This window comes from Ailuropoda melanoleuca, chromosome 1, assembly GCF_002007445.2.
Source record: "Ailuropoda melanoleuca isolate Jingjing chromosome 1, ASM200744v2, whole genome shotgun sequence".
NCBI lineage: Eukaryota > Metazoa > Chordata > Mammalia > Carnivora > Ursidae > Ailuropoda > Ailuropoda melanoleuca.
The window spans coordinates 125,261,513-125,270,518 of record NC_048218.1 but is presented as its reverse complement, the minus strand read 5'-3'; the positions used below and the strand labels follow the sequence as shown (position 1 = coordinate 125,270,518).

Below are 9,006 nucleotides of genomic sequence, written 5' to 3'. Positions count from 1 at the left end.
CCAAAATCAGCTGAAAAGAAAAAATAAATGAAAACTCTTATCTATTCTCTAAAGCCCTCTATTTTCTATTCAAAACTCCAACAACAGAGATAAAATTCCAACTTCTTCTTACAGTCATGGAATTTTGTATCAGATACAAATGGTAGAGGCCAGCCTCCTCATTATGGAGAAGAAGAAACAGCCTTCCTTGGAGGAGTGGTGCAGCATGCTGGGAGTCGGGCAGCCTAGAGAACACAGACTCTCTCCCAGCCAGTGCCCCCTCCACTCTGCCATGTTTTCTAAATCTTTTCTTGCCAATACTTCTTGGTATCACACCTTAGGATAGCTGCTCTTGGAAGAGGGCTCACCCCCTAACGGACTGTATCAGATTCTCCACTACTCTCTTCTGTTCCTAAGAAACAGGATAGGCTTCTTGAAGGTAACATCTGAACTTCTCTGTGCTTCTCTCTCTCTCTTTTAAATGCTTGTTAGGGGCTGAGTCTCAAGAGGTCAACATTTACAAGGTTCCCACTGCCTGACAGAGGAAATCAAAAGGGAAGCCCACCAACATTCTAAGCTCCAGATAAGATCAAGGAACTCCTCCCCACATTCTCTTCCACAGTGCCTTTGGCAGGGGACTGTTCATGCTTCTGGCAAGAGCCCAATCTACCAACTCTCTAACCCTCCCAGTCCACACCACTCTTTTCCTTGAGACCATCAAGACCAACCTTGGCATACTTTTAACCCTCTTTGTGTCACCACAAGAAGCCCAGAGCTCCTTGTCCCCTGTATAGCTTTATAGCAACCATCTCCCCCCAATACACACACACACACACACACACACACACACACACGCAATTCCTATCACTTTTCTTGTCCCATTTTTTTCCTTAGCATTTTTTGGTCATCTGACAAATCATGTTTTACTTGCTTTTCCATCCTCCTCTCCTGGAATAAAAGCTCTATAAGGTCAAGAATTTTTATAGTTTTATTCACTGCTCTACCCCGAGTGCTGGCACTTTGCAGGAGCTCACACTTGTTTAACAAATAAATCCCTATGACCATTTTTTTAAAGTCTGAAACAGACAACATGAGGACCAAAGTTTGTCTGAGAAGTTTGAGAGAAAAACAAGACATCATTTTTGACAGCCAGAAAACAGGAAGAGAGGAAGGCTTGAGCTCAGGCTTAGACCCTGGGTGCTGTCTTCCTCTCTTCTCTTTTTTCAGCTCTACTGAAGTATAATTAACAAATAAAATCATATGTATCTAAAGTGTACCACGTGATTTGATATATCTACACATGGTGAAATGTTTGCCACAGTCAAGCTAATTAACATAACCACCACTCACATAGTTATCCTGTGCGTGTGGGTGTGTTGAGAACACTTAAGATCTACTCTTAGCAAATTTCAAACAGACAATGCAGCATTATTAACTATAGTCACCATGCTGTACATTACATCCTCAAAAGTTATTCATCTTATAACTGAAAGTTTGTAACCTCTGACCCATGTCTCATTTCCCCAATCTCCCAGGTCCTGGAAACCACCATTCTATTGTCCGTTTCCATGAGTCTAACTTCCTTGACTTTTTTTTTTTTTCCTGAGATCCCGTATATAAGTGATACCATGCAGTGTTTGTCTTTTTCTGGCTGGCTTATTTCATTTGGCATAATGCCCTCCACATGTATCCACATTGTCATCAAAAATGGCAGAATTTCCTTCTTTTGTATGGCTGAATAATATTCTATTATACGTACACACACACACACACCCCACATGAGATAAACTAGAAGCCATTAGAAAGTACTTTTAATGATTACATTATTTGTTCCCAAATCAATACAGCTTTTATTGCATCTTTAAAATATCACAAATAGGGGAGTCTACTTCTCCCTCCCCCTGCCCTTACGCTCTCTCTCTCTCAAATAAATAAAATCTTAAAAAATAAAGAAAATATCACAAATAAACCTGAAAGAACACCCGGCCTCCTGTTGTTTCTGTAGCTAGACATCTTATTTATCAGCCTGCTGAACACCTCCTTCTTCAGAAATGTAGATTTCATCCAAAAATTTTCTGATGTCCTTGTTTTTAACCATGGTGGCTTGTCTGAATCAAAGCAGCAGAGTTGAGACAAGTTCAGTGCCATTCCCTTCAAGAATTAACTCATCTTTCTGGACTGGAGCTACCGAACAAGGAACACCTGGCCTCACCAAACCCTGTGGATAGAGTTTTCCACCCAAGGAATTTCGGATTTCAACAAGAGAACCATTCTCCTGAATAACAATCTTGATGGGGAAGTGAGCATACACAGACCTGATCTTGTAACAGAAGCCCAGCGCAACACCCTCGGTCATGTTCCGTGCATGACTACAGACAGTGCAAACAGTAGCCAGTTCTTTTCTAATTCCCCACCATTTGTCATCTCAGAGCCTCTTCTTTTTCTTTCCGAAGAGACTGAGTTCTACATTGATGTGATTGCAGTCTCTTGACAGTGTTCCTGTGGGGCCCTCTCAATAATAGTGCTTCCCTTCAGAGTGATGGCGACATTTTCTGGAATGTCGACAGTCTGATCACTGAGGATGGTCTTTATTCTCTCAGTAGATATAGCAAAACTGATTACATGATTAACTAAGGAAAAAGTACAGTGCAAAGGGTTTGGGGGCATCTGGCTGGCTCAGTCAGTAGAGCATGTAACTCTTGATCCTTGGGTCATGAGTTCAAGTCCTGTGTTGGGCGTAGAGCCTACTTAAATATACATAGTATGTATTATATATGTACACATGTATGTATTATATATCTATAATATAGATATATAATACTACATTATAAAACATTATATAATATATATATGTATGTATATGTATATAATACTACTGCCTAATTCTAATACCAGTTAAGGGCTCACTCTGTGCCAGCAAATGGATTGGTAAGGAGCTAATTAGAATATAACCTATTGGTATATTTTGCAAAGTTTTCATGAGTAGAATTTGATTAACCATTTCCAAACCTTAGGAGAAGAAACAAAAGGAACTTTAAGATAAAATCAGGGGAGGGATGGTTTTGTAACACAGTCGCATGAGGATGATGAAACACTTGGATGAATTTTTTCTGGGGTCATGGTTCCCCAGAGAAACCTTCAAGGAAAGAATTTTCCACGTTCATCATGGATGGGTCTTTCTGCCATCGTGGACAGCTTTTGATCCAGATCAGAGGGCATCTGGCTGCTCACACCAATGGGGGAATCAAGGAAGAAGAATGTCCCCATACTCTGCATTGGACCCACTTGACATCAGCTGTTCACAGCTGCAATGCTTGCAGAATTAAGGTCACATTTAATGAGTGTGATTATCGTTCATCATTAAATGGTAAGTATATCTGTGGAATGACATTGATTAAAGGTATTCTGGGCTTTTCACATGTTAACTGGATGAAATCATCACACCCGAGAAACCTAAAATTTAACACAGACCTTTACATCTAGTAGGAGATGTGGGCAATAAAAGCTTAAAACTAGGAGAGTTGTAAGAAAGAGGCTTCTTAAAGATACACGCATCAGGGAAGACAGAACTTCACGGCTCCTAGCTGTAAGCGACACCAGTATGGCTTATATCCGTTCTTTCCCCACCTGCCCAGCAGGTGTCAGTGTAAGACAATGTTCCTGCAACGGACAGAGCTTTGGAGCAGAAACAAAAAAAGACTATCAAGTTATAAACCAGAGAAGACGTAATAAAGATGAGGCTACCAAAATTTCACATGAGCCTTTAAATGTCATCATCTGAAGAGAGCTGACCTCAGCAGTTTCCTTATGACTAGGGTGACGGAGCTGGACCACAGGGCCTCAGAAGACCCCATTCGGCGCCCATAGCCCTTTTCTACTCCGCAGGAGTTCCTGGAGCACCTCCCGGGGCTAGACAGGACTCCGCACTGTTGCAAGAGTCAGTCATCCCGAACTAGTAACCAATGAACACTCCAGGGGAGCAAAGCAGTGTTCAGCCAAGCGTACTTCCTCTGAAAAACAGGTATGATCCCCACTCCCCAGAGACAATATACCATAGAAATCTGTCATCCACAGGAATATATCTTATAAGGCTTACAACAGCAGAAAAGAGGGGGGAGTCAAAGTTTGTATGTGGGTTTTGCGTAATGTGTTGAGTCAGTCAGGGTGAGCTTCCTGGAGGAATGGCCTTTGAACCGTGACAGAAGAAAGGAGGGGCACACCAGAGCTACACCCTAGCCCCACCTTTCTGCTTTGCATTTGGTTTTCCTCCAAATACAGCCACCCTACACTCTGATAAAGGTAACCAATAAAGAGAAAGAAAATACACACAGGCAAAAAAAATACACACGGATTATTTTAAAAATTCACTACGTAAAGGTACTATTGATATTTTAAAGGGAAAATGGTAGGAGGAGGATAATATTTATTGAGTACATAATATATGTGTCATAAAATCCTAACTAAATACCTGAATGTAAGTGGTGTTATTCTCATTTTTAGGTAAAGAATCTGAGACTCACAGAAGTTCTATAACTCACCCAAGATTATGATATCTCATATTTATGAGTGATTACTCTGCACCATTATTCAACTAAGTGCACTCACAACAATCTAATGAAGAAATGACTCATTATTCCCATTTTGCAGAGATGGAGATTGAGTCTAACAGAAAATAAATTGCTTCCTCAAGATCACAGGACTCCTGATTAGTTGAAATTCGGACTCATGTGTTGCAAGTTGGGTTTGGGAGGCAGACTAACAATGGACTAAGGCTGTGGCTGTTTATCGGGGAATACTTTTAGGATTAGCACCCGTGGAAGGAAGGGACTGGAAGCAGGTTTGGGAGACGCAGCTGAGTCACCCACACTGTGCCAAATAGCTGAGCTTGTATACACCTGCCTCAGTCAGTCACTGGGTATGGACATGGCCCTGGGGGAGACCCCGTAGGGCTGATGGGTGACACCTGCCTGCTGACAGCACTCCCAGGGCTGGGACCTCCTTCCTGGGAAGGACATCTGGGCAGCATATCTCCATGCCCTTTGGACCATGTCCGTATAGTACTCCCAGCTCGTGTTTTTCTGCTATCCCACGAGGGGGAGGGCCAGAAAGGAGGCAGGATTTTCATGGTGAGGTTGCAGAGTGGTGAGCCCGGGCCCCAGGCTTCACGGGGAGATGAGCACCGAGCTCTCATCCCTTATAACCCTCAAATAGCGTCAGCTAGAAATCGAGACAGGGGTGGAGGGAGGGAGCACAGGTCAACAGCAGGATCAGTCCTTAAATGCTTGTTGTTCGGTTGATTGACAACTTCCAGGTGGTCTAGTAAGGGAGGCACCAAGCCACGTGCAGACCCAACAGTTGGTCAGGACACTTATGCTATTTAGTAACATCTGATCTCCAGCTGCATGCGTCTCACTCACCCCAGAGGCCACCCAAGACGGCAAATCCACCCGGTGCGCCAAGTGCTGGCCTGCCCTAGGTGAGAGGAGCACGGAGGGTGCCGTGTTCCCCGTAAAAGAGACTCAGCTCCTGGTATCACAAGTGGTAAGAACAGCAACCTTCCAGCCTGAGTGGCAACCAATTCTGATCCTTCTGCTTGAATTCAGAGGACAGCTGACTTGACAGAAGGCGGAAAGCTGGGGAGTTTCGTTCACTCAGTGACAAGTGAGCACAAAGCAAAACCAGCTTTCCGTGGTGAAATTCTTCTCGAATGTCATCCTGGTGGCGCATGGAAAAGAGAAGCCTGAAAGACTGCTGAACGGCCATGCACAAGGGAGAAGATGTGTCTGCGGCACGTGTCTGCCTGACACCTCAGTGCTGTCAGCTCCTCCCTGTGCTGCAGTCACTGGCCCCCCTGCACTTCATGGCCTTGGACCAAGCCGCTCCTTGCTCTTGGAACACCGCCTCCCTTTTGCCACAGGTAGCAAAATCCAGCCAAAGCCTTGGTTCAAATTTTCCTCCGTGCAACTGCCCATCCCCAGCCTCCAGCCAAAAGCAATTTCTCTTACAATTCATTCGGTACCTACTACGAAGCAGAGGGAGTTCTAACACTTTGAATCGTGCTTAAGAATCACCAGACATGCTTGATTCAAAGCCAGAGTCTTTGGCTCTGGGCTCCAGACATTCTGATTCATCAGGAACAGGGAGGCCTGGCAATCTACGATTTTCACAGTCAGCTCTGATATTCCTGTTGGGTTTGGTGTGCAGAGAATACTTTGAAGAAGCCTGACATGCTTTTAAAAGATTTCTTCCCTCCAAAAGAAGGGAGTGAGGCACGTGCTGCAGAGTCTCTGTCCTCCTCTGAAGTGCCTGTTTCACTGCAATAGGGGGACAGAGACCCTGGCTTCTTCAACGCTCTCTCTCCTACAGTATGCATCTAGCATAGGGATTCGCATACAGTAGGTGCTCAAACATTGCTTTTTGGTCAACTAAGAGTCTTTCTGGTCTCCTAATTTTCTTTTCACTCTTCCAAATGGTTTGAGGTCGGTAGGGAAACCTGCCTCTCACTCCTGTTTCCCACATTCTTCCTCCCGTGCTCCCTCCTGCTCCAGGCTCTAGCCTGCTCTGCACTCGACCTGCCCTTCCGTGGTCCTCCTTTAGTCGATCTTTTAGTTATTTAACAAGATTGGGGCATGATTTTTTTTTAATCTCTATTTTATGAAAGATCATATTCTAATTTTTTATATATCCATATTCATTGGGCATGTTCTAGAAAATAGAGTTGACCCTTGAACAACATGGGTGGGAACTATGTGGCCCCACTTACACGCAAATTTTTTTGATAAATACAGTATGGTACTGTAAATGCATTGTGTCTTCTTTTTGATTTTCTTCACATTTTCTTTTCTCCAGCTTATTTTATTGTACAAAGATAGTATGTAATACACATATGTAACACATATACAAAATATGTGTTAATAGACTGTTATCGGTAAGGCTTTTGGTCAACGACATGCTATTCGGAGTTAGCTTTGGGGGAATCAAAAGTTATATGCAGATTTTCAACTGCTTGGGGGTGGGCACCCCAACCCCTACATTGTTCAAGGATAAACTGCAAAAGTATTAAGAAGAAAGCTTACCTGTAATCCCCATTTCCTATTTAATGCACATTTCCACACATCCTGAAAAGACCCATCTTTCTGGGGGCTGTGTCACAATCTTCTTTACCTTTGGACCCCTCCCTCTTTTCTAAGAAAGCCAGGATATTATTACAGATTAAGAAGGGGAGGAGAGCCAGGCTGGCTCAATCAGGTAGAGCATGTGACTCTTGATATCAGGGTTGTAGGTTCAAACCCCACGTTGGATGAGGGGATTATTTAAAAATGAAATTAAAAAAAGAAGAAGAAGAGGAAGAAGGAAGAGGAGGAGAGGATTTGAGGAGAGGAGAGAATCTAAAGTCTATTTTGAAAGAACAAAAGTTGTTCTCTGATTTACGCCCCCCTCCCCGCCCATCAAACGTTAAACAAATATGAAACCAATGGGCCAACTTTGACCAAGCACACTGCATACGGAACAGACATTTGGGCAATAGTATTTAGAAACTCAGTCTCTTCCTGGCTTTCAGAATCCACTTAGCACAACAGGTAGAGAGGGCGTCTACAGAATACATAATGATGACAACAAAACAACGAACATATCTTTCTATGTGTTGGGGATCTAGATAAATGATTCTACACATTAACTTATCTAACTTCACAGCAGCCCTGTGAGGCAGGAATTTTTGCCACCATTTTACAGCTGAGGAAAAGAGTCACAGAGAGGTTAAGTAACTTGCCCAAGTGCACACAGCTAGTAAGTGGCAGAGTCTTTGAACCTAATCGGGTTGCAGAGTCTGTGTTCTTAACCACTAACTGCAAGTTAACTAGTGTTGCCCAACAGTTAGAACATTTTAATCATTTAAAGACCTTAAGTGACACTGGACTTGAACTTTTGTCCAAGACCCCAAATATTTCACAGTGTTTTCCTGGGAAACAAGCCCACAGTTAAGCCTCAATCAGACAATTGTTCCACTCATAATTACTGTCGTCCACTCTTATCTGACGGAGCTTGCCTACAGCTTGGTTGAACAGTCACACTTTAAGAAGATGTCTTTTATTCCTGGACTCGGTTGTTCTTCTGAATTCTTTTCAGCAACTAATTTATCGAGCAGCTCTTATGTGCCAGGCATCATCCTAGGTTCCTGGACCAGAAGATCAATGAGCTGTGTTGTTTACCCACCAAGAGAGGACTCGGCCTCTACTGGATCCATGGTCATGGACAGACAAAGAGGTGGGGATGGGTGGCACATTCATACATGAGAAAAAGGGCTAGGCCACAGGGGAGCTTGGCTCTAAAGCTAGCACTCTATATAACTAACTATGGCATGTCTGAAACATAAGAAACCCAAGCACCAGGACAGAAGAACAGGCATTTTTGGTTTTGCTCCCAGTGGGAAGAGCCACAGGCATAACCAAGGTCACAGCCGATTACCCACTCAGCACCAGTGTCTCCTGACCCTCAGAGCTGGGGGAGGAAGGGCCCTGGTTTCCTGTGTTGATTTGCAAACCATCCTCTCTTCCTAACATCATCTTTTTCCAGCTTCCCTGTCTTCTACAGTGAATATTTTCTCTAATTTGCTTAAGTATTAAATACTTCATGCGCTGTCACTGAAATAGCCAACCAGTACAGCCAGTGAATAAATGAAGATCTCTGCCCATGTGGAATGTACATTCCAATGGGGGAGGCCAGCTGTAAAAGAGAAAAATAGGAGGTAAAGAAATATGAGGTAAAAAAATAAACAATATGGTAGTTGAAAGGTAACACGTGCTTGTGGAAAACAGGTAGGGCAAGGTAATGGGGATCAAAGGTGCTGAGGGGGGAGGGGAAAGGGTACCACCATCCACAGAGGGGTCAGGGCCGGCCTCCCTGAGAGGGTGGTATCTGAGCAAAAATTTGAAGGAGGAGTTTGATCTGGGCTCTCTGGAGAAGAACAGCCTCAGCAGAGAGAAGGGCTCCGAGAGAAGCCCGAAGGAGAGAAGCTGGCTGCTGAGT

The 9,006-nt window shown here is 43.7% G+C and overlaps 1 pseudogene; it reads right to left on the bottom strand.

Moving 5' to 3' along the window:
• Nucleotides 1-1,993: 1,993 nt before the first annotated feature.
• Nucleotides 1,994-5,742, bottom strand: LOC109490710 (annotated as a pseudogene).
• Between the last annotated feature and the right edge of the window lie 3,264 nt (nt 5,743-9,006).